This window comes from Dreissena polymorpha, chromosome 1, assembly GCF_020536995.1.
Source record: "Dreissena polymorpha isolate Duluth1 chromosome 1, UMN_Dpol_1.0, whole genome shotgun sequence".
NCBI lineage: Eukaryota > Metazoa > Mollusca > Bivalvia > Myida > Dreissenidae > Dreissena > Dreissena polymorpha.
The window spans coordinates 129,947,635-129,972,139 of NC_068355.1; the positions used below are offsets into that span (position 1 = coordinate 129,947,635).

The window sequence follows — 24,505 nt, forward strand, 5'->3', positions numbered from 1 at the left end:
CTGTTTAATATAGAATCCCAGCCTTTGAGATAAGACCATGAAACAATCTGTCGCATGTGACCGTGCACATTATACCGTGTACCGAAAGGAACAATATCAGTCACATAAAACCAACGACATTCAAAACGTAAATGTATGTAGTGTTTGTATGTATTGTTCACAATGAAGACAATATGCGAGGATCGTGTTAACATTTTTATCTTTTCATTAAGATATTTCTGTACACAAATTCGGTTGACTCGATTTTAGTATTCTTGTTCTGATTATTATCTTCAAAACTTGTTAAATTATATGTAAATGTGCGTTATCTATTTAAATAGAACACTACTGCTTTTGGGTACGAATTTCTGTATCATGTGTACGTATGTAGTCATAAACTGTTCTTTTAACCAACTCGATTATCAACCTTCAAATATTGATTATATATCGATTTGTCAAGTAACCAGACACCAAGCCGAAGTGTGCTCAGTGTGGTATGAATAACTCTATACGATCAATACTCAATACCTCAAAGCTGTGATTGGAAAACTCGAGGGCTGATTTAAACGATTTGGTGATTATCACCAAACACCGTATATAATACACACGTGAAAAAATGTCGTAATCTAAATACATAAGAAAATAGCCGTTCTTGGTGCAATAGTATGAGTCTTATTATCAAAGTTTAAGGTTACTACCGGTAGTCATTTTGCTGTATATTATATATGATTATATAACAATTTTGCCCGTTTTCTCTTCTTTTTTAATATGAATTCTAGAAGACTTTTAGTCGATATGTATATAAATTATGTATATATATATATATATATATATATATATATATATATATATATATATATATATATATATATATATATATATATATATATATATCTATTTTTGCCATAATTTAAGTAAATTATTAGCTATTTATTACGAGTAAGTTATATTTAAGGTTATTGATGTAGTCATAACATTATAGATTTATTGTTCGTTTGATTAATTCTCTATAACGAAAATGAATCATTATATGTCAATTCTTTTGTTTTAATAGGTTTTTATACGTTCACACGTAGATGTTATAATTGGCTTAATAATTATTGCTCTATGATAAGCATACACACACTAAGGTTTCTGAAATGTGATTGTCTCTATTGCGCCCACTTATCCCATTCCAACCCAAAACCTCATGAAACACATGCGGTATTCCATAACACACACCGTAGACATTAACGTAAATGTTGTGACATTTAGACGTACAGTGCAAGTAGCTTAAAAAATGTTAGTATAAAAAAGCGCATATCAGATTAGATCGCGCGATGTTTAATGTTAAAGTACCATTGACATGAATGCGCGTCGATATCATTCTATTGTTTTTCTGACAAGGAAATGATGAATAACGGAAAAAATAGTACAAATAATGAAGCATGCATACACTTTTAAGTGCCAAATACTTTATATCTCCCATCCTCTTCGTATAACTGTGCAAACAGATATGTACTTTTAATTATTGTTCCATACTTTTAAACAACCCCCACCTCTTGCGTTGTTTGTTTATCTACTCTTAAGTCGATAAGTATATCTATTCAGACATGTAGTTGGTTAATTGATCTAAGCTAACCTGGCTATGAAATAGATTAACGTCACCGAAGGTTAAACATTCTTTACAACATATAAGCATAAAGCATACTTTTACAAAAATAATTTTTAACCAATAAAAACAAAGATGTGGAATGTGTTTTGTTTCCTGAGGTGCTTCTTCGTTAACTATTATAAAATAACAGAATAACTTCAAGAATTTCATAACGAAAATAATAGTATGCGTTATTAATTTAAAGTTGATAATTTAAACAAATGAAGCCCTTGTTACATTTGTCTACAATATATGAATCTTAATTATCAAAATATTCAAACATTTGTTCTAAGGTTGATCGTTAGATTGCTTTAAGCGGATTGCATTTGTCTTAAACGGCACTCATTTGTACAACTACAGTACAAAATAAGGTTAATATGGTAAGACAAACATGGTAATTATTTCAAAAAATACTTTGAAATAACATATTATCATGCACTTAAAGCGGGTATATACGATTTTTATATGTGCTGAATTGTAAAATATTGATACAAATATGTTATAATAACACACAATATGCAAGAAAAATGATACATTTAAGACGAATTTCATAAAATACAGCAAATACAAATTAGCGCCCCGAGCCGATTGTGACGAAGATAATTCGTAATTATTTTCCTACAATAACCGATGCATTCGTCTTTTTAGTAAGTGTTCGTGTGTCGTATGAAGCGATATCGCTGCAGGAATTTCAAATGAACCGTTAAACTAAATTTAGATTCACATCGTACATGCATGATATACATGCTGGCGAATTCGGCTGTACAGCCTTTTTCGATTTCAGAATTAAATATCTGGCTTATTTAGCATTTTTCGACACATGTTCTTTTTAACTTTTATTTTAGTTTATATTGAAATATATGTATAATAAGTTTTTACACATTTTATATTAATAAATAAATATTTGACAAGATCGTATATACCCGCTTTAACACAGTCCTGCCTTTGAAACTGAATACGAATCACCTCTTTTACAACTTTAAAGGGGCCTTTTCACGTTTTTGTAAATTAACAAAATTAAAAAAAGATGTTTCAGGTTCACACATTTTCGTTCTAGTTATGATATTTGCGAGGAAATAGTAATACTGAACATTTTCCATGCTCTAAAATATCAATTATATGCATCTTTTGACGATTTGAACACCTGAAAATTATAAAGCGTTGCAACACGAAACGGTTGAAAAATTTGGAAAGTTCTGTTGTTGTCGTTATATTTTGTGAAACCACGAGCATTACTTATATAAAGTAAAATAAACATCCCTTCATAGCATGAGCACGGCTGCCGAGTGGTCTTAGCGGAATACTTTTTACTCCATGACTCCAGGGGTCAGTGGTTCGAGCCCAGTTGAGGGTTACTTTTTTTTGTATTCTTGTTACTGGAGATTTTTAGGTACAATGTTTAAATTTATCAATATAAAGCATTTAATGCAAAATTTAATACATGCCAAAATCTGTGAAAAGGCCCTTTTAAAACAGCCGTTCAGTTTAGAGCACTACGCGACTACTTGTCGCGACTCTTGCTGACGTATTACAACTCTAACTAGGTCGTTCATATTGATTAAGTAAATGAAGTCCAGACAGAACCGTTGAGTGTTTAATAAAAAAAGTAAACTTATAACGTTCTGGTCAATAGGTAAATACCAGTTAACAATGGAACTAGTATTTAAGGAAAATATGCAAAAGGTAATGCTTTGTTATATTTTTGTCACATATTGTGGACTATGAAACCAAATTAAATGCATGAAACATTAATTTTGTTGTCCCCTACTTAAAAAAAGCAGTAACGAAATAAAGTTTCGATTAAGGACACTTTATATAATTTATGTCAAATATTTACATTCAACTAAAGCATACTAACCATTACCATTTTCAACGGCTAAAAACAAGAAATGGTTCAAGTGGTTCAATTGAATACGATGCTTTGTACTTGATTAGGGCTTCCTAAATTGGCAATTAATATAATTCAATACATCAAGGGTCAAGTTTTGTTTTTGTTCTTTTGAAGACGAACATGGAAAAATGGAATTCAATTGGATAACGAAAATAACATTATAAACGATGGTTAAATTATATATATTGGGGTATCACTTATGTGCCTTCGTTAGACCTCAATGCCAATACTAAATAACACACCCTATGTTGGTAAAAGGAATATTTCTTTTCACTATTTTAATATTCATTCAGCTTTATTAAAATGTGTTCATTAATTATAATATATTTGTGTTAATATATAACTCATTAACTTATTGTAAATAAACATTTAGTAACAATGTGATTCGGCTCGTTTGCCTATGTCGTTAAAGTAGTTTATTTCAAGCGCACAATCACACCGGAAAGTTGAAAAGCGACACTTGCGGACACCATGATATTGGAATCCCAACGAATGAGTACATAAGTCCGAATCTACGAATTTGATATGAATATTTGTTTGCTACCATAAATGAGTTTTATTATTGTTAAAAGTATTTAACATAAGGAACTTTATGTATAAGGCAAATTATAATAAACATCCCAATTAATAAAATACGTAAATACATGTATTCATTTACAAGCCGCGGTTTAAAATGAGCCAAGACGAAACGGGTGGGGAAACATTTCGTAAACTACATTCAAGTCAAACAAGTTGCACCTGGTGCCATTTAGAAATGATATTACCTGTACTAATTTCATAATTTCGTGCCTTTGATATTTAAATTGTAATTAAATTGAATTCTAATTATTGTATGTTGGTTTTTAAATTTGATAACACTGCATTGAAGCTAATGTGCATATACACATATTTTTTGTGATAAATTAAGTGTATTAATTAAGATTGAAACCCATAATGCTTTAAATTGACCTAGTTAATGAAGTGACCCTATCATTAATCATCCTTTTATATGTTTAACTTTGTATTGTTTTTATTGTATAGGAGATTGGTGATTTGCATTAAAAACAAAACTAGCGGAAATGAAATTTTCGCCTGATGGTATGTGTAGAGTTTCATAACTCTAATACATGTGCAATCTGTTCAATGTAGGAATACACAATCAATTCATCAATCGATTCTAAAAACAAGACGATTCGAAAGTTGTTGTCTATTTCTTGATGCATGTGAATCGTCGATTGGGATTTTAATGACAACAAGCAGCATTTCGTATTACTTAGAAGCTTGCTTGTTGTTGTTTACTTTTTTAAAGGGATCTTTTCACGGTTTGGTAAATTGAAAAAAGTTGTTTCAGATTCGCACATTTTCGTTTTAGTTATGATATTTGTGAAGAAACAGTAATACTGAACATTTACCATGGTCTAATACAGCCATTATATGCATCTTTTGACGATTTTAAAACCTAAAAATTATAAAGCGTTGCAACGCGAAACGATTGAATAATTTGGAGAGTTCTGTTTTTGTCGTTAAATTTTGTGAAACTACGAAGATTGCTTATATAAGGTATAAAATACGCCAAGCATTTGTACTCGGCGGAATAGCTCAGTAGGCTAAAGCGTTTTTACTTCAGGACTCTGGCAGGACTCTACGGGTCACTGGTTCGAAACCTGCTCCGGGCAATGTTCTTTTCCTTTTTTTAATTTTATTCTTGATTTTTTTACTGGAGCTTTTACGATCCAATGTTTACGTTTATCAATATAAAGCATTCAATGAATAAGTTAAAAAATGCCAAAATCTGTGAAAGGGCCCCTTTAATACAAGTACAATTTAAATTGTAAAGAAGCATGTTTGAAAAAGTCACATGTGCGTCCTTGCCAAACTTACAATTCATTTACTCAGAATGCACACAACCTTGAAGATGAATACATAATAACGTAATATGTATATTAAATCATTCCATTTAATAAAAAGCCAATATAGAGTAAGAAAATACATAAAAATGTATGATTACTTTGATATTTAATTGTTTAATTTCGTGTGTGGATAAGATTTGTCTTAACCTTCACAGTTGTTTTGAGTATTTATAAACATTATACCTAAGTAATTGTTGGCAATCTACAAAAGCATTTTTTTCTGGTGAAAGTCTTTCCATTATTATCTGTTATATTCTATTAAACGTATGTATTGTTTATTATCATATTTCCAGTTTACCATATTATATTAGGTTACCACATTCCACATATCGCCTGTTCAGCGCAACACTGTTACAACTCTTTTTTGCAAAATTGTTCAGGAATAAGAAAAAATATTTCTTTTATGTATACTCTTTGAAATCTAATACATACTTTGGGTTATATCACTATAAAATATCATTTCAATATGTAATTAAACATAAATGATATAAGATTAAAAATTGCAAAAGAGGTATTTGACAGTATTGGAGTTAGAACAGTTTTCACACTATAAATTGTAGCAATGGGGAATTTTGGCTTGGTGCAACACTGTTCCAACTCAAGTTAGAACAGTTTTCCACTTATAAAATTAGGTTGTTTGGTTATAACGTTTCAGCGCAAAACTGCTTCTTGGTAACGTTTTTGTATTCTTCTTAAACAAAAGATGTTATCAAACATGGAAAATGAATCAACATAATCCAAATCATAAAATCAAGGATTGAAACATTAATATGTAACAATACTGTTAACAGTTTATATCCTTAACAAGTTATAATTTGACATTGTTTCTACTTGAATTTCATAAATCTTATTCTGATTATTAATGTTATATTAATATATCTTTAACACTGTATTATATGCATTTGGGATAAGACATCAAACTTGGAATGTACATAATTTTGGTGATTTTCTAAAAAAACACACCTCTTCATTTCATGTTCTTAAAATATTTTATGTATATATTTAGTTCAATAAGAGCTTTTCCATTACTTTTTCAGTAACTTTTTTCCAATTTGATTGTATTTTTAAACAATAAATTTTAAACTTTGTTCATGCTTGTGTGGGAACATAGAACAAAAAAAAAACATTTTAAGGGAACATTTTGGTCTTTTGAACTATGCACTGCAATAATAAAAGTATGGAACATTCTTTCTGAATATCACAACAATGCAATGTCTCTTAACAATTATTTACCCTTTGCATGTACCAATAAATTGAAACTATTGTACATTGGCATTCGAAATAAAAAATACTGGTAATCAGCACAGTATTCTGAACATGTTTGAGGCAATAGACATGTCTGTTCATAAATTGTTGGGACATTACACCTTTGACCTTAAAACTTTCATAGTTTAGAAAAAGGACTTTTGATGTTTACTTCAGATCAACAAAAATAAACTATTTTACTCATTATTTATATAATATAAGTGATTCAATCGTGTTGAAAAATTAACGTTGGTGAAAGATGATGCAACCTAAAATCCAAGTGAAATGAAAATGTTTAACTTTATAAAATACATAGCAACATGCCATTGGATTCACTATTTACTTATGGCACTTCCAAATAAATTTGTACAGATTTTAGCAGCTAATCAAAACAATTTGACAAGAATCAAATAAACAAAAATACAGGTAAGGATTAGGTTGGACTATACATTCATGATTTGTTAATGATTTTATATAGGCACGATTCCTGACTTATAATTTGGTCCATTTACTAATAAATGCATTTTGTAGTAAATTGAATACTTTGTTTACAGGATTACACGTGATTTATTATTCAAGCCTCCTACATCTTGAAACAAAATATGTGATAAAATTAAAACAACCATCGTTTTGTTTGCCTCTAGTATAGGAGATTGAGAAAAAGAAGAAGATGAATTTGAACAGAAAATACATGATCTAACTTATACGTGCTTATAAGTCAGAGTTTGAGATATGCATGCAATAATTTGAGATGGCATAATAATATTTCAAGTAACTTAATAATGTTGAACCAACATATTTGGATAGGTTCATGAATATTAAAAAACTGTCAAAACGACCCAAAGAAATGATAACTCAATATTCACACAAGCAACTGTAACTAAATGAGGCAACATAAGGTAATTACTCCAAGATTTCGGATTAAACAAAGAATTTGTGTCGGAAATTTAGAAGTAGAAACTTACAAACAACAAACATTCCCAATATAGAGTGTCCAGAAATTAAGACACAATATGACATTATAGTAACCAATTGCATTGATATATTTGTGTGCATACCTTCATCTACCTGATTGTAACCATTCGTTATACTGGTATGATTTTCATTTTATTAAACTTAAATAAATAAATTGTGGAAATTATGATTTTGTTGTTTGTTCTTGAATCGTTGTCATTTAAACTATAATTAATTAATTTTGGGATCCCTTTAAACACCGGGCTAAAGTATGCAAGTAATTTATATGTTTGTTTAATATTGTTTACAGTTTTAAGTTAGTCAATATTTATTAAAATATATGAAAAAATACAATTATGTTTATAAGTTACTTATTTAGTTATATGAATACAGCTTTGCATGAGTCAATATTCAGCAGCGAATGTTTACCATGAGTCACGATAGAGGTCGTGCTTTGTTGATTCTAATTGAAAGCATTTTATTAAATTTAGTTGTTTACATTTATATATTTTTTCTTAACAACATTACTCGGTTAAGATTTGTTTCGACAGGTTCCATTCATGTTTGGGTTATTTGTGCGTGTCAACCTACTTTCAAACTTTCAATTTATGGACCACAACATGTCACACAAATATCACACACCTTATGAAGTTGCATTTTAAAGACAAAAATTACAGATTTGTTGAATGTCATGTAAAACAAATTGTGTCTTCAATAATTATATAATAAAGAATTTCTTTTATTAGTGACACCTTATTAGATTTCATATAATGGTCGTTTTTTATACTTAGACAATTAGAAAGAGTATAATGGAAGAAGGAACCATTTGACATTTGGTACCTTTTTACTCAAATATTGTCAAATAAATTTTTAATATTGTATTGCAAAAGATACCATTTGACCCTTGGAACCTTTCTACACTCACACATTTAAACAAATGAGAAACATTCCAGATAAATTTCAGAGACAGTATGCATATGCGGGTCTTACTGTTTTCCTTGTTTTACTACACCCATGGTCCGCCTTCACTACTCTTACAGTCTGCTAATACAAAAATACTAATTTGGAAAACTTTGGGAAATGATTTTATTTCATACACAAAACAGTTAAATACGTGTTCTTTAGTCCAGCTAACACTGTGAGAACTTGAAAATTTCAGTCTTAAGTAACAATTCACATTGTTTTTAGCCTTTCAAGAAATTCTTGGATTTGTTGGTCATATTTCAGTGTTGTTCGGTCAATCTTCGTGCCTAGGTACGCAATAAGATCACCTCACCTCCACACTACTGCGCTCTTTTCATCCTTTTCTTTTCACTGGGCAGTATCACCTGGACTTTGAAGGTTGGATCCATTTCAGGCAGAAGTGTGGTACTTTCTCTGGCAAATCGGACCTACATGTTATTCTCCACAACTTTGCAATATATTGTTAATACTTTCTTTAACAAGGAACTTCGTAACTGCCCCAGTGTCAGTGAAGGGGAAACCTTTGGAGTTCAGTATGTTCATCAGGTCTAGTCTCTCCCTCTTCTTTCTTTGAACAATCTTTTGTTAATGCTGTGCCCTCTCTGGAATTTTGCCTTCATCATTGTACTCCAGTTGATTACATTCTCTCGTTGTGCTTTCTCTTCTTCCTTGAAACCTCTAAATCCGTCCATCCCTAAGCTCCAGGGTCTTTCGTAAAATGATTGACACTTTTTTTTCGGATGTACACTTTCGCTATTTTAGTCCACCAGATTTTTCTTTGAGCAATTTTGGACAGTTTTGCAGTTGTATAAAACACTAATCGTCTTTTTGAAATAACGCTGTTAACGCTGTTATTGCTAACAGACAACAATGCCTTTAAAATTTAAATTAAAAAAAATACATATATTAAGAAATCGTGTGCCTAGAAAATAACTAAAATAAATAAATATACAAACAAATAAATTTTATTTCATAAATTAATAAACAAACATAACTCTGTTTATATCTCAATTATAGGAGCAGTCCAGGAATCTGACAGACCTGCACCTGACGGAGGCGATGAGACGAATGATCAAATAGGTATATTGTACTATTGTTTCTTTATATTTTAGTCACGAATGTTGATTTATGTAAATATTTAAGCATCTGGTTTTAAAAAAGAATAGTAAAGCAAACACACACACATTCAAGTTAATTTGTTAATATTTGTTTTGTTTTTTAAATTCATTATCGACTTCTTTTATTTTAGGTCAAACATCGTACAATGAAATCAGGTCCATCCATAGTGAGTGTATTACATTTTTAAAATGTAAATAAAGCAAAGACATTTTCTCTAGGTATATTATAACAAGAAAGAATGGGTAGGTTACTAGAACACTGTATTTTACATGTTTAATGATGGAGTAAATAATAATTAGTTTCTGTGTAAAACTCAATTAACACTTGTTAATAATGAGTTCTATTTCTGAAATAACCATAACGAATAATTTAAAACAATAAAGACGCTCATATTGCCTTTGTCGGTGATTTTATAAAATGTATAACGTATAAACATATTATTTTCAACACAGCATATGTGGCTCAGGAGGTTGGTTCTAGTGATGACTTTCAAGTCGACATAAGTACGTATCTGTTTATATTATCCGAAATTGCTGGACATTTTTCAATGATATAACCAATATAACCAAGTGAATAATGCATATTAGTAATTACAATGAAAATAACAATACAAATGGTATACTATCTGAATTAGAATAAACCATGTGTATCAGTTATTGACGTTATTTTGTACATGTTTTTTTATTTCTTTACATTGGTAATTAAACTTCTACACACCCATTCAGGACACAATCGTTTTGGATATTTGAAAACTCGTGTTAAAGCAAAGTTGAAAGATTGAACTACTGAAAAGGACTATTTTATCATATGGTCATCCATTTAACAACATTCAATAAGGAACATAATATATAGAGCAATACCACAACGTTGCTATGAATTTCGTTAATTCGCCTTGGTAATTAGGCTTTGTATCTATAGCAGTTCAAGCTGACATAACGATAACTTAAAACACAGGCAGGATTGAAGACTTTAAGAACATATTATTGAACTGTTTGAAAACGATCAGAATGTTTTTATCTGCATCGCAAGCGAGGTCACATACTAGAAAGACTTGATAAATTATTCGCTGTAAGGCTGTGGGTATGTGGAGCTAGCAAACGTTTGGGATTTAAATGAGGACTTCTCCTTAGACATATTGCATGTGGAATTTCCGTAGAAACATGACAGTCTGGACTGATCATCAGTTTGGATAACTCCATAGTTATGATTTTATTGAAATGTAGACAATAACTCTCTTACCAGCCATATGTCTAGTAGAAATTCAATTATATCACTCATCACTGCTTCTCGCAACTTATGCCACAATTGATATCTCACAAAATATGTACGTCAGTTTTGATCAAACATGCAATGCGTTTCAAAACATTTACATCTTCTTAATAAAAATAATGTTGATTATTTTTTATAACTGTGCAGTTAAAATCATATGCAGGAATTCTAGACTTTTACTTAAACCAATGAACCATTTGCCTAAACAAGCAACGACTCATTTTCAGCCCACTAACGTAAGAATGAATATACACAACATGAGATTAAAAATGACGTGAAGAAGCTGTAATTAAAGTTAACTTTTCATACTATTTTATAAAGCTTTAATTAACATTAATGAATATATTAAGAATTCATTTCCAACGCATAGTTTTGCTTTAATGGGTGGCTTCGGTTTTCCTGAGAGTATGCGGTATTCTACAGAACTAACAAGATTGTTTCAGTTAATTTTTTTAAATAGAATATAAAAAATTACTTCTTTCCAAAATGCTTCTTTGATAGCTTATCTATTTATCTAAATAATGATTTTTATACGAATGTTTGATAACATTTTTTTTGACCAGCAGTACAATAATTTGTTTGAAAAAGAAATAAAGATTAGCTATCGACCCTGGATCATTAACGAAAATGGATCAAAGGTTTGGGATTACGCGGACCATTTTGCTAGATACAAATTTGAAAGTCTTTTCTTCATAAACCGGTGAAAAGATTTTACGAACATGTTCTGGTATCTACTGATCAATTATCATCCAATATTACAATTGCCTTCATATGTAGGTCTGCAACAATTGCTGCCGGAACCTGCGCTGTCCTGGCAATAAGGAAATATCAGATAAATTGTATTTAATTTATGTCACCCTTTAACTCTTACTCAATTTCTTTTTTGTGAGCATTTTATAAAAACTGATTATGACAATAATGTCAATTAAGTTTTTCTTTGTTAGCTTTCACAAGCACGAAAACCTTGAATTGAGCTATTGAAGTAGGTGGCTCTCTGGCGTCCTCCATTGTGTGTCGTGTGGTTTATGCCATCAACTATTTGTTTGAAACAATATCTCCTTACCGCGAGGCAGATTCAAAGTACATCTTGTAGAAAAATACAACTTTAAAAGTCTTCTCTTCATAAACCGGTAAACAAATTTTACGAACATATTCTTGTATCAACTTATCAATAATCAATCAATATTACAATTGCATTAGTTTATAGGCCTGCAACAATTGCTGCCGGAACCTGCGCTGTCCTGAAAATGAGAAAAGAACAGGTATATTGTATTTCATTAATCTAATCTTTTAACTCGTTCTCAATTTTCGTGTGTGAGCATTTCATAAAAACGGATAATGACAATAGTGTCAATTTAGTTATCTCTTTGTTAGCTTTCACAAGCACGAAAACCTTGAAATGAGCTATTGAAGTAGGTGGTTCTCTGGCGTCCTCCATTGTGTGTCGTGTGGTTTATGCCATCAACTATTTGTTTGAAACAATATCTCCTTAAACGCTAGGCAAATTCAAAGTACATCTTGTAGAAAATTTTCAAAATAGTAACTCTAACGTGTCTAATGGCTCATCACAGAGGAACAATACAGGAGGGTTTAGACATGGCAATGGACAAGGTCAACGAGGTCGTGGTCAACAAGGTCGGGTTCAACAAGGTCAAGGTCAAGAAAGTCGAAACACATGGATAGGTCGAGGAGGTAGATACGTCTGCTTTGGGTTTTGGAATGTCAACTGTTGGAATCCAAATGCAAATACAGACAATTTTTACTTAAGACAACAATGTATTGATTATTGAAATTTTGATGTTATAGGTATTTGTGAAACTCATCTAACAGTTTAAAATGTTATTGATCTACCAGGATACATTTACTTTGGTTACAATAGAAAAACTTTACATGTAAATGCTACGAGTGGATCGGGGGGAGTTGGGTTTTTAGTTGTAAAAGACTTGGCAGATAGTTTTTATATCAATGTGCACGATGACAGCTATGAATTTATTTTATGGTTTGAATTACTAAGTTACAGTCGGGCTTTTCATTGTATAGCTGTGTATAGCCAAATAATTGTCTAGACATGTTGATGCTTATAAATTTTATGATACTCTGTTAACAATTGTATACTCATATCAGAACTATGGTCCATTAATTATATGTGGAGACTTTAATAGTATAATTGGTGATTCTGATGATTTCATTGTTGGTATAGACGCCATACTCGGTAGAAATGTAGTTGATTTTACAACAAATGTATATGGTGATAAACTTTTACAATTTTTAATTGCCTCAAATATGTTTGTTTTAAATGGCCGTTATTATGTTCAAAACGATTTTACATCTGTTTCTACCAAAGGATGTGCAGTGGTAGACGATTGCATTATTCAACATGAATACATAAAATTTTATAGTGAATTTAACGTAATGAGGAGTACAGATCTTGTGTCGGACCTTCATCTAAAAACTGGTTTCTCTCCGTCGACAATTCCTGACCACTCTATATTATCATTGATATTTTAGTTGTCTAAGTTTGAAGTCTATGCCGAGAATTCAAGGTCTCAAACACATTTCAGTGCTTCTCAATATGATAAATTTGATGTAAGAAATATACCAGAACATTTTCTATGTACCGACGATATTGTTCAATTATTACATGTACATGACAATGTACTATGTTTGGAAAAGAGTCATAGGCTTCAAAGTGATGTTGATGTTGCTTATACTAGTATCTGTTAAATTTAAAAAACAAGAAATGTGTGATTAGTTAAATTATAAAACAGTACAGCACGGTAGTAATAATAAAAAGAGAAGGATTGGTAAACCATGGTGGAACAACACACTGTCTGACCTATGGAATTCCCTTTGTATAGCTGAAAAAAAACTGGTTAAATGTGTACCAATATGTTTGTTAAGATACAGTTGAAACTGACATTAATTACAGCTAGGAAAAACTCGTAAGGTTCAGAAAAGTAAAAGAGCCTACTGGGTATCGTTTCATAAAGAACTGCTTCAAGATTGTGAAACAAACCAGCAAGAGTTTTGGAAGTCCATAGGTCGGGTAGGTGTTGCTCATGCTAGAAATAAATCTATACCCATGGAAGAATTATGTGAAGATGGCTCAATAGCTAATGATGTTAACACTGTTCTTAATAAGTGGAAAGAAAAGTATAGTAGTTTATTTTTTAATAGGAGAGTGTCTACCCAATCAATGGACATACAAGAATTAAGTTAATGGAAATGTTCATGAGTTTTCTACATGTGTTCTGAATGAGAATATTACTATATTAGAAGTTCAAAAAGCATTACAAAAAGCAAAATTAGGAAAGGCTTGTGGTAAACATACTATTTCAGTCGATATTTTGAAAAATAATAATTGTGTATCGTTTTTGCACATTTTGTACAATATTTGCTTCGACACAGGAATTGCTCCAACTGAGTGGGGTAAAATCATTTCAAATCCCATCCCCAAATCTATTACATCTACCCCATGTGACCCTTTATCGTATAGAGGCATTGCTTTATCAAGTTCTATGTACACAATTTATTGTAATATTTTAAATGATATATTGTCTGTTTGGGCTGAAGAAAGAAATATTTTAGAAGACGAACAAAATGGATTTAGGAAAGGAAGAAGTACTGTTGATCATATTTCATCACTTACTAATATTATTGAAACTCGAAAGAAACAGAAAAAGTCGATTTTTTGTGCTTGTATTAATATAAGGAAGGCGTATAATTTTATTAGTAGAAATATTTTATGGAGTAAATTAACCAACCCTAGTATTGGGGTTGGTGGGAAAATATTAACTGCATTAAAGTCATTGTATACAAATGTATCATCAAGGGTGGGAGTGAATGGTTATTATACTAGTCGTTTTAAAAACAGGCAATTTCTGTTTAAACATCATATGCAAAGTATTAATATGCTACAAAGATTAGAATTATGTACAAGTATGTCACGTACATCATTTTGTGATTAGGTTTTACAAGGCACCATGTGTGATTTTAAGTTACGTACTGATAGATTGTTTAAACAAGATTATGTGATTGATTCAAGTGTTAAGTCATTTCTTTCTCCTAAGTACAAGTCTGCTCTAGCTATATTTCGTTGTGGGGTTGCTCCCCTTAAGTAAGAAACTGGCAGATACGAAAACATTCCAGAAAATCAGCGTTTCTGTCCGATATGTAAAGTATCCGTTGAAACTGAAATACATGTTTTATTTGAATGCAATACCTATCAAGATTTGTGATATGTACTAAATAATAAAGCTTATGATGTTGAAAATAACTTTGTCAATTTTACCAAACAGGATAAGTTAACTTGTGTGCTCTCCAACACTGATTTAGTCAATATTACTGCCAAAACCTGCTATTTAATTTTAAAATCTAGGAATAATTTGTTGTAAAGATAACTATGTGTATATAGTTCTATAAGGATATGTCATGGCTGCATAATAGAAATTATCATTAAGTTAGCATTTATAATATAGCTATCTAATACACTATACAATTAAGTTCCGGGTGAATACTACATGTACTATAATTGTATTGATTACATATTTATTATTTCTTACATGGTTATATATCATGTGCAGCAATGACGTTTCCTATATATTTACGTCACAATCTATCGCTATACTTGTTATAAGGGAGATAAATCTATAGTGCTTGGTGACAGAAACTGTTGTTGTATCAAGATCTTTGGAGTTATCCCTATTTGCAAATAAAAAGTAGCTTATATTGTCAGGGTGTTATCTAAGTATTTTTTTTACTGGAGTCTTTTGGTCAATATATATAATTCAGGGTATTGATATGGACATAATGAATATTAACTGCTTCTTGTCTTAAAAGGAAATATATTTTATCACTGTAAATAATGTAATGTTTCTTATCTGAACATTTATTTTAACTTAAATACAGAAGGTCATTGCCAACCAGTCCACTTAGGATGAAATTCTAGCTGGTATTTGCTCTTTTAAAATATTTTTAAATATGCGCATTAGTGCCTCGATCTACAATATTCAGTATTTTAGGAATGTGAATAATTTTTTGCAGTTGTTTAATCAAAGGTTGGCAATGGCAATCTGGTTTTTATGATGTTTCATAGAAATCAACACTTATTATAAGAAGAGTTATTTGCCAATTTGTTACATATTTTAAAAATGTCTAGTACAAATCTGTAAATATTGGCCATGCATGTTGGTCATATTGTATTGTATATGTATAATATTTTTAAAATGTCTAGTACAAATCTGTAAATATTGGCCATGCATGTTTGTCATATTGTATTGTATATGTATATATTGTACATATTGTCATTGATAAGATAATAAACTTGTTTTTATCAAACATACAAATTGTACATGTACTCGTGGTGGCTTACTGTGAGAACATGGGCAGTGATTTCTGGCTTAAACCAAAATATATGACGATAAAGTGAAAAATATATTACATCAGGTAAACAGAAAATTCCTTTTACAGATAGTCGACGGTGTCATCACTGCGTTTTTATCACAGACCGGTGTTGGCAAACGCAGAAACGTCAAATTTACACCAACCATTAGCTGCTGTTCTGGATGTTTCTTAGAAATCGATCTTGCATTTCGGCGGCTGGTTGGATGTTTTTGCGAGAAATGTGTGTTTAATATAAATTAAGTTTATAGTAGTCGGCGAACATCCGTGTAGTTTTCTATACATTATTTGTTAGAAATTAATTACTATCCGGATGTAGGAATTGCACAGGCCTATCAATTTGGAGTTATTAAAAAACAAGGTGTTTTCAACAGCTTGACAAATGAGTCTACAGAAGTGGTCACGAAGGTAAGAGTATAGTTATTGTAAGGTTGTTTGTTTGTTGTGACGTTCTTAAAACGATGTACATTTCGTACATAGATCTACCTAAGATGGACAATATTGTGTGTACTGACTTTTCATAAAAAGGATGTGTGGATAAGATGCCATGTCGTTCATGAAGTGCAGACAATGTGTTATACAGGATAAATGCACTGTGTAATATCGGATAAGATGTCCACTTGGCCCTCAGGAAAACATGTTTAATCCTTATTCTAGAAATCTTCACGAGGAAATTGAGTATGTTTGGCGTTTTTTCGTCATTCAGCTTTGGACAGTCGAACTGTAAAGACAAAGGTAAAGTTTGTTCTTGAGGTACGCGGCCACGTGGTGCTTTTTTGGCTTGTTAAAAAACAACAACAACAACAAATAGACACACTAAGTAAAGAAAACAGCAGTTGTGGGGATTTCAATTCCATACAATCACAATTGAAGGATATTTTATCGGAACTAACCAGTTTGAAGAATGAAGTGCATGGTAATTCTTGTTCAATTTCTTCAGAAAAAACTGAAGTCTGACAATGACATAAAATGGCGATTTGAAGGGAATAGAGTTCAGTTCAGTTTTAATAATGAGCTGTGGGAGATAGTAAATCAATCTTGATGGGCGATAGACAACGGCAATCGGGCGGTCTTCTAAGAGCAGGAAAACATGTTTAATCCTTATTCTAGAAATCTTCACAAAGTAGTATAATGGGTCTACCGAGAGATAAAAACTGGAAAGTAAGTGTACTTAGATGTACTAACATTTAGGATTATTGACTTTAAGTAAAAACAACACAAGGTTAAGACCATTCAGAAACAAGTTATTATGAGACTGGTATTTTTAACTGTTGAGCTTGTAATACAATTCTGTCAACTTACTAAAAACGAAACATCGTAGCAACTTAAAAAAAAAGATACGTTAATCATTATGTTTTTATGTAAAGTATAAACAAGTTTTCATACGTATGCTATCCCATTATTTTTTAAGCATATATGCATGAAATCGGAAGAGCGGACAGGGCGAGAAAAATACTTTTCTTTTCGACAAAGAAATCTGAAATTCTACGACAGATATGACAGTTTACAGCATATCCCTAACTCTACAAGACATTTGACATTAAACTTTGCATTTTTGCATTGACTTTTATTGTAGGAATTTGAACATTTTAACATGTCGGATTTATAGTGAAAAAACATCGCTGTGTTTTTGCATTTGTTATACTAATGTCGTAATACCCGAGACGCGTTATTGAAAATCAATGATCCTCATTCCAAATGAACGCTTATTGAATACAAATAGTTTTATGTATATTTTACATTGTCATTATCAGTTAAGGTTCATGTAGAGGCTTCAGTTTGAAAAATGTTGGACCCCTAGCATTGAACTCAAATTTGACTAAACGAAGAGTGCCACATTGAAAATGTTTACATATTTGCTTTAAAGGATGGTTTTTCTTCAAACTGCTACCAATTTTGTGCAACAAAGTCTCATACCATCGACAAAATCAAACCATCAAAATACAAAGCGATTTTAACACAAAAATATACATTATTTTCAAAAACCTGAATGATGTTTATTCAACGTATTTCGGCGGAAAATTGTATAACTAGTTAATAATATCGACATTGATGAGGGCAAGTTACGCTTAAATATTTAAAAAAAAAATACATATCTAGAAATATCAAAACTCGAACACATGTCATTTCATGACGATGGGGGCAGCCATTTTTAACTTAATAAAATTGAAAGAAACATGCTAAAAACTCACTTATCGCCTAATTGACATTCAAAACGGTTGACGATGACAAATGCATTGGATTGTAATCTTTCCGTTGATGTGTGCAAACTGCATGATCAGACCTCATAAACACTCCAAAAAAATAACTTTGTAAGAAGCATTTCACCAATGTTTACAATTGTTGTGGAATCACATGTACTTGTATTATTGCGCACAAAATAGTACGCTTACAGACTGACAGAAAGATCGATACGAAACTCCGTTCAATTAATCACGGTATACTATTTTATTGATAATATATAATAATAATTCGCTTCAACAACCTAAATGTAAAAATAATTCTTTTAAACGGAGTTTTTAATAACGAAAGTGAAAACAACGGAAGTCGGATGGATATTATGTGAGATGCACTTCGGCTCTAGAAAAACAATACAAATACACTAAAAAAAGACGTGTGGGGGAAAATTTTCAGCTGGAAAATATTTTAAATGGGGTAAGTGATTATATCTCTGTGTGATCATTTCTGTTATTAAGCGCGATCTCTTCCTGATTAATGTTAACAGTTGTTTTACTAGTCGCGACCCAACTGTCAAAATAATGATGTGTTTTCTCAGGTATGTGTATACACATACCCCTATGACCAGGTTTTCTCACTACTTCACGTGATTTCCACCGATTTGTAATGCACGTTTTTTTCTACGGAGCACAGCGAGTGCCACGCTTTCAAAATGGGTAGAAGGAATCGATATACAAATGTATAAAAAGATTCGGTTTGCCAAAGGAACACATTATTCAAAACGGTACAAGGACAGTAGTTGTTCAGGAAGAAAGAAAGAAAAAAACATGATACCTAGCTGTGTATTTCTATGTAAAACTATGATTTCTAGACTCGTCTGCACAAAACTCATAAAATGATGATTAAATCTTGTTATTGATGAGCAATATCTCCTTTTATCACAATGATTTCTACCCAGCCAAACCTATTTCTTTATATTTATTTACAATTTTATATGTCGTCTGCAATTTCTTTCAATTTGAGATGGTTTAACATTTTCCATTTGGTTATAGCAAAATTGTTAAGCCCTTGAAATAGAATGGTGACTCTTATTATCCACCATACCTGGATGTTTAAAAAGTAGTTCAGTTTAGTTATTTTTAGAACTTTGTTTAGGAAAATTATCCAAAAAATGCAGTTGAATAATAACTCATTTGTTGTTTTCTGACAATAATCTTCTGTGAAATGTTGCTAACTTGACCTTGTATATGTATATAGCTTTGTATTTATTCAACTTACGGAAGTGCATATCCTTCCTAACTTTAGATCGAGATTTTGTAAATTAGTGTTAAAATGTATTGGTTTTAAACAAAAATATGAATAAAGCAAAAAAATATTGAATGTCAAAAATGTGTTTATGTTATTCTATCCGTCTTTACCTTTAAAATGATATATAGTTTGACCATATTGTACCACATTGAATGAAGAAAAACCAAATCAAAGTTTTAATGAATTTTATCCCTCCCATGAACCTTAATTGACTTTTACAATTAACATGAATTGGATTTCCATAAATCAGTATTGCTGCAGTGGTGCGTTAAGGTTACACAATTATGAAGAGATGTCAAGTTATTTACAACTTACTTTAAAATAGTACATTATATTGTATATGAAATATAATTTTCGGCGTTTGAGTTAACGAATTAAAAGAAAATTATTTTCCCATAATGCAATGTAATGAACTCTTGGTCGCACTGAAAGTGTGCACGAGGAAATTGAGTATGTTTGGCGGTTTTTCGTCATTCAGCTTTGGACAGTCGTACTATAAAACAAAGTTAAAGTTTGTTCTTGAGGTACGCGGCCACGTGTTGCTTTTTTGGCGTGTTAAAAAACAACAACAACAACAAATAGACACACTAAGTAAAGAAAACAGCAGTTGTGGAGATTTCAATTCCATACAATCACAATTGAAGGATATTTTATCGGAACTAACCAGTTTGAAGAATGAAGTGCATAGTAATTCTCGTTCAATTTCTTCAGAAATGAAAAAACTGAAGTCTGACAATGACATAAAATGGCGATTTGAAGGGAATAGAGTTCAGTTCAGTTTTAGTAATGAGCTGTGGGAGATAGTAAATCAATCTTGATGGGCGATAGACAACGGCAATCGGGCGGTCTTCTAAGAGCAAGGTGCGCGACAACGTTGAGAATCGTTCTTGTACGCAGTCTGTACTTCCGGTAGTCGGTGGAAGTGGTCATTTTTGTCCATATGGGATTTTCGGGAAAACTTCCGATGTCAAAAATGGAACTGAATCCGATTCCAGGGTTCCTTCGAGTTACCCAGAGCTGTTGCACCAGGCCCCTGCTTTGCACGAGGTGATTTTTTAGCGTGAAATTGGTGCAAACGATTTCGTTATAGACGTTATACAAAATGTTTATAAAATTCCAATGTAAACAGAGCCGATCAAAATGTTTTGTAAGAATAATAAGTCTGCTCTTTTAGAATCGGATTTTGTTTGTGAAGCCTTAAATGATTTGATAGATATTTGTAATTGAAACATGTATCGAGGCCCCATTGTAGTAAATCCGTTAACCGTTTCAGTTCGTAGTAACGTTACACAAACGTCTGATATTGCATTTAAGAGAGGTTTACAAACGTGCGTTTAAGCGCGGGTCGACGTGCCTGTATCGGCTGTCGTGTAAATAATATATATTGGAATATATTTGTTTGTTTTTTAAATGTGGGTTCTAAAATTGAACTTTTTATAAACATGAATTTTTGTGTTATAATATGTTCTTGCAGAGGCATGCATATGATAAAAACGCGCTGCCTGACGTCTTGGTGGGAGGGGTTCTCCTTGCTACCGGAGTTACTAGAAAAATAGCTATTTAATCCTCAAGTGTTATTTACCGCTGGAGGTAATTTCGGTTAAAATAATAATAATGTCATGGTTAAGGCGCTTGCCTAAATAAATCATGCTCTCTTTAAGCCCTCGTTGTAAAGGAGGGAGATTACTAGTGAATGAGTATGCGCTGAAGTGTTCAGCGGTTATGGCGCTTGCCATAATAGAAGCAATAGTTGCTTGCTACACACCAGATGCGGGAACGTGCATTTAAGAGTGGGTCGACGTGCAATATCGGCTTTCGTGTGAGCAATATATATAAGAATATATTTGTTTGGTTTTTAAATGTGTGTTCTTTAATTGTACTTTTTATATAAACAAACAAAAGAAAATCTTTTGAATGAGAAACAATTTGAGCAATCAAGTGCATGTACTAAGATAGAGTTTTCAGACGCTAGTGCCGTTGGCTATGTTGGATATGAAGTCAAAACGACAAATGGGGTTTCCCATGGTGTCTGGTCGAATGACGAATGTACAAAATCTTCTACTTGGCGTGAATTAGTTGCTGTGTACAGAGTGCTTTTGTCGTTAGGGCATTTGCTAAGCCATCAGAATGTGAAATGGGATACTGTTAATAAAGGAGTTAAATCAATTGCTAAAAAAAGGATCAATGAAAAGGGATTTGCAAGACGTTGCATACCGTATTTTTCAATTTTGTATGAATCACTTCATATTGCTTGAAATGGAGTGGATTCCTAGAACTGAAAATGATAAGGCAGATTATCTGTCAAGATTATCTGATTTTGATGATTGAAGTATATCTGATATGATATTTCAAATTATTGTTTTGATATTCGGTAAACCAGATATCCACTGGTTTTCGTCATTTTACAACACTAAAACACTACAGTTTTACTCTATGTTTTGGAACCCTTCTTGTTCTGGGTTTAATGCATTTGCAGAAGATTGGGGAACTAAATTTAGTTTATTAGTCCATCCACAGCTGTTATTCTCAGAGTTATTAAGAAAATGGCGTTTGACAGAGCAATTGGTATACTGATGTGTCCTTGTTGAAAATCTTCACTGTATTGGTCGTTATTGTGTCCGAATGGGTTGTTTATTGATAATGATGTTGATTGGTTTGATTTGCCGACTGAAAAACACTTAAACGTTAAGTGCAACAAATGGAAAAGGAATGTTTGGAAATACGGATTTGAAATTTCGAATGATTGCGTTCAAGATTGATTTTCGTACATAAACACGAAAATCTTAATTGTGGTATCACATGTATATTGTGTTATGCAATCATGTTTTTATTTGCTTTAAATATTTGATGCAGAAGGCGGTATCGCCAATATTTGATGATTGCCAGTGCGGTATCGCAAGAATGACAGTTATGGTATTATTTGCTTTAAACATTTGATGTAGAAGGCGGTATCGCCTATATTTAATGGTTATCATTGCGGTATCGCGGGAATGACAAGGAAAAGTTTGTTTATATTTTTTAAGTGAGGTCATATGACAGTCAAATAGCAGTGTTGCTTAAACAATTTAATGATAGTAATAAAAGATTATTGAAACAAAAGTCGGAATCGGCAATAATTGACTTTAATAAATGCCTCCTGACTTTGGGGATATTTTGCATGTCTGTCAAAGAAATTTTTCTTCAAAAAAGGGTTTTAATGTTATCATACAGCACATTTACGGTTGAAACATATAAATAAACGTGCATTCTACTGATATCAACGTGGAAAAAGAAGCTGACAACGGATTCAGACCTTAAAAACATGTTTAATGCTTTGAAACTTCAATGCAAACATCGGTGGTCGGGGTAAAATTGATCGCATCGATTTTCTGTAAAAAGATGCATGCATTGGCAAAATCAATGAACACGCATTCGTTATTTACCAAACTGGTTTGATTAAGACAAAGAAACATACTGTACACGTCGTAATAATCGAAAAACTTGTCCTGAAAAATCGTTGGATTTTATGTGTCAACAATCGCTCGCTGAGGAGTAAGGCAGTTTCTTCATATATTTACTATTGCGATGGAAATTTCCTACCTGCTTTAGATATATCCGACTTAAAGGCACTGATTAAACCGAAGTTTATGCAAAATAATAATTAATAGTAAAAATAAATAACGATAAAATCACTGTAGAAAATACAAGATGGCTGCGCCCGTGAAACGAAGCGAATACGTCACGAGTCACGCGCTCAAAGCGTCCAGTTTCATTGGTCGAAAGTTGGAGCAAAGTTGGAACAATTGGAACCGCATGAGCCAATCAAGATGGAGCATTGTTCTATGTTTTGGGGAGAAGATCATCCAGTCCCCTGCGTTTGGATGACACGCAAATTCGTGAAGCGTTCCATATTTTTTAACACCAGTGCCCGTATTCAAAAACCGCATTTTTTCACTTAAGGACAAACAATATACTTAGAATCAAGAAAAATTCATCTGGCGCTTGAATATATACAGGCTACCTGCCGCTGGGAATCCTGCCATTGAGAAAATGTTCTACACGAGGAGTGATGTAGATATATGAGCTTCATTCCAAGTTTGACTCAAAATTAATGAAATTCCTGACAATTCTAATTTGAAGAATATTACGTATTCTTAAACTCAGGTCTCATAATTGCTTGGTGAATATGAGACCCGGTCGGACGGTCGCGAACGCTCACGCGCATGCACACGGACGGTCTGTCCAACGCAATAGCCTGTGCGACGCGCACTTAACGCACACGCAGGGCGCATCAGTGTTTGAGAGCGGCCCTCGTTTTGTCTTACGCAACATCAGTAACAATACAAACAATAAAAACCGAAACAACAACAACAACAACCGAAGCAACAACTAAAACTCGTTGTGTTACTACAACAGAAGAATGGACAACGTGGATCTGGGTGCCTAGCTGCTACCAAGGTTTATGTATTGACACATTATTGCATATCCTGAATTAACATGACTTCAGAAATAAGTCTATAGACTCATTGAATGTTCCACTGCACGGAAATCTTTAGTAAAAGGCGACATTTTTATTCGTGACTGTAGTGAAACCAGTGTTAAAGAGTGGATGCCCGTGCATTGGTTGATGTACTGAACGTGTATATCAGCTCACAGGTTACGCTCTGTAGTATTCCGCTACGAATGCCAATTACGAGA

The 24,505-nt window shown here is 32.2% G+C and overlaps 2 long non-coding RNA genes and 1 other non-coding gene across 3 annotated transcripts; 2 read left to right on the plus strand and 1 right to left on the minus strand.

Annotated features, from left to right (window-relative positions):
* Positions 1-3,187: 3,187 nt before the first annotated feature.
* LOC127849939 (uncharacterized) lies at positions 3,188-10,176 on the plus strand. Its single transcript, XR_008034970.1, has 4 exons — positions 3,188-3,295; positions 9,572-9,634; positions 9,804-9,839; positions 10,126-10,176. It is a non-coding gene; the product is annotated as an uncharacterized LOC127849939 (long non-coding RNA).
* A 1,704-nt stretch (positions 10,177-11,880) lies between these two features.
* On the plus strand, positions 11,881-13,214 carry LOC127849945 (uncharacterized). Its single transcript, XR_008034971.1, has 2 exons — positions 11,881-12,204; positions 12,514-13,214. It is a non-coding gene; the product is annotated as an uncharacterized LOC127849945 (long non-coding RNA).
* Positions 13,215-24,291: 11,077 nt separating this feature from the next.
* LOC127865345 (U5 spliceosomal RNA) lies at positions 24,292-24,408 on the minus strand. The gene has a single exon (XR_008042601.1). It is a non-coding gene; the product is annotated as a U5 spliceosomal RNA (small nuclear RNA).
* Between the last annotated feature and the right edge of the window lie 97 nt (positions 24,409-24,505).